Genomic DNA, 3,158 nt, shown 5'->3' on the forward strand with positions numbered 1-3,158 from the left:
AGCGTACCAAGGGCTTTGTCAACTTAGTCAATATAAACGATTCTAACTTCAGTGACCGTACGATGTCCATCCAACGGCCGTAGTGCTTCTTCAACCTCTGGTCTTCTTGGTCCAGCCGCCCAAAGCAGCGCCAGTCGTGCCGCCTGCTCCTGCCTCCCGTGGCCGGCGGTGCTGCCGCAGAGGCCTCACCGCCCCCATACTACTCCCACCGCTGGCCAGGCCATCCCTCCACTCACCCACACCCCTGGTTATTCTGCGGCGACGGCAGCCTCACACCGTAGCCGAACCAGTGAACCCTCGTACTCCTCTCCGCGCGGGCTTCCACTGCTGCGTCTTCCCCGGCTCCGCGTCGTCCCCTTCCTAGGCCTCGCCGTCGTCCACCGCCCTGGTGCTCTCGATGCGGCGTGGTCAATGTGGTCAACGACCGACTTCCATCGGAAGAGTACTGTACGTGGAGAGGCTGACAGCTGGGTCCACGGCGGCCGCAAGGAAATGCCTCCTTATTACGCGCAAAATAATTATTCCTCCACCTGACAGCGGGGACCCACCGGACGGGCCACCAGTATTTTGCGAAAAAAATCGTTTCTCCCTGACTGCTGGGACCCACTGGACGGGCCACCGTATTTCGCAAAAAAACGTTCCCCCGCTGTCAGCTCGGACCCACCGGAAGTGCATCCTTATTACGCACAAAAAAATGAATACTCCCCCGGATAGCTGGGACCCACCTTGGTGGGAGGCTAACTTGTGGGCCTACTAAGTTGACGGGGACGAAGGGCTTTGTCAACTTAGTCAATATGAACGATTCTAGCTCCAGTGACCGTACGATGTCCATCCAACGGCTGTAGTGCTTCTTCAACCTCTGGTCTTCTTGCTCCAGCCGCCCAAAGCAGCGCCGGTCGTGCCGCATGCTCCTGCCTCCCGTGGCCGACTGTGCTGCCGCAGAGGCCTCACCGCCCCCTACTATTCCCACCGCTGGCCAGGCCCTGCGGCGACGGCAGCCTCACACCGCAGCCGAACCAGTGAACCCTCGTACTCCTCTCCGCGCGGGCTTCCACTACCGCGTCTTCCCTGGCTTCGCGTTGTCCCCTTCCTAGGCCTCGCCGTCGTCCACCGCTGTGGTGCTCTCCGCGCGGCGTGGTCAACGTGGTCAAGGAACGACTTCCATCGAAAGAGTACTGTACGTGGAGAGGCTGACAGCTGGGTCCACGGCCACAGCCCAGTTTTTTTGTGATTTGCCAAGTAAGTCGCTTTGTCAGGCCTGTTGGGCTGCAAATCTTTCAAGACGAGGAGAGCTTTCATTCGGCTGGCCGAGAAAATGGCCCATCAGTAATGAGAAATGGGCTGTACATTTTTAAAACACATAAAACCGGCAATTAGTTTCAAATATCTTTTTTTCATTTCAAGATTTTAAATTACATTAATTTTTATGCGTGGAGAATTTGTTGGATTTTATATTGATATACATTTATTTTTAAAATCAGTTTGAATGTGAGTCGAAATTTCGGGATTAAAAACAGTTCGGACCGCACCGAAATATGCAAAATTTCGTATAATTTTTTAACCGTGGCCACAATATGGGCTGTAATGCTAACAAAAAGAATATGGGCTCCAAAAAAACCTTAAGAATTAGCAAATGGGCTGTAAATTATTCGAAATAATGGCAGATGGGCTGTATGCTGTTTTCCACAGATTTGAGGCTTTCCTAAAAAAAAGGTTGACGCACAAGCACTGACTGTTGGATATCCATCCAACGGCCGTCCTGCTTCTTCAATCTCTGCTCTTCCTGCTCCAGCCGCTCAAACAAGCGCCGGCGGGATTGCCTGCTCCCTCCTCCCCGCGGCCGGCTATGCTGCCGCGCAGGCCTCACCGCTCCACCGTACTCCCATCGCTGGCCTAGCCATCCCTCTACTCACCCACACCTGCTGTTATTCTCCGGCGACGGCAGATGAACCAGTAAACCCTCGTACAGTCGTACCCCCCTCCGCGTGGGAAACAACTGCCGAGTCTTCCCTGCCTCCGTGTCGTCCCCTTCCTAGGCCTCACCGTCATCCACCGCCATGGTGCTCTCAGCGCGGCGTGGTCAATGTGGTCAACGACCGACTTCCATCGAAAGAGTATTGTGCGTGGAGACGCTGACAGCTGGGTCCACGGCCGCAGCAAGGAAGTGCCTCCTTATTACGCGCAAAATAATTATTCCTCCACCTGACAGCGGGGACCCACCGGACGGGCCACCGAATTTCACGAAAAAAACATTTCCCCCTGACTGCTGGGACCCACCAGCTACACCTTCGCACGCAAGGAAGTGCGTCCGGGAAGAAAAAAAAGAAAACGATTCGCCCCCCTGACTGCTGGGACCCACCAGCTACATCATCGCACGCAAGGAAGTGCCTGACAGTCGGGACCCACCTGGTCGAAGCGTACGTAGCGTTGTCATTCTGGTCGCGAATGTGTACGTACATATATACTGGTGGATGTAGAGGCGCGCACGTGTCATAGTAGAGGCACGCACGTAGCATGTACACGTACGTACAACGGCCAGGGTGCAAGAAAGAAAATACGGCCACGTATGTGTACATACGGGCGGGGTCTCGAACGCCTACTCGCGCATACGTACGGCGAGGGCTCGTTGACATGGCTGGGTCGGAACGGAGAAACAGCGTCGTCGTCGTGTTCATGGGGAGGCAACGGAATGCGTCGTGTTCATGGGGAGGCAACGGAATACGTCATGTTCATCGGGAGGCAACGAAACGCGTGGGAGCCAACCGGCTGGGTCGGAACGGACTGCGTGGTCGTGTTCATCGGGAGGGCTTGGACGGAACAGGCGATGGAAACGAGGCCTGGCGTACCGCACAACGGAGGAAACGGACCTCCTACGTTCGGAACGGGGTCCTGTTGATCGGGAGGGGTGTGGCGTACCGCAAAACAGAGGAAACGGACCTCCTACGGTCGAAACGGGGGTCCTGTTAATCGGGAGGGGTGTGGCGTACCGCAAAACGGACGAAACGGACCTCCTACGGTCGAAACGGGGGTCCTGATGATCGGGAAGGGTGTGGCGTACCGCAAAACGGACGAAACGGACCTCCTACGGTCGAAACGGGGGTCCTGTTCATCGGGAGGGTGTGGCGTACCGCAAAACGGGACTCCACGGGATACTATTC

The sequence above is a fragment of the Triticum aestivum genome, chromosome 2D (assembly GCF_018294505.1).
Source record: "Triticum aestivum cultivar Chinese Spring chromosome 2D, IWGSC CS RefSeq v2.1, whole genome shotgun sequence".
NCBI classification, from domain to species: domain Eukaryota; kingdom Viridiplantae; phylum Streptophyta; class Magnoliopsida; order Poales; family Poaceae; genus Triticum; species Triticum aestivum.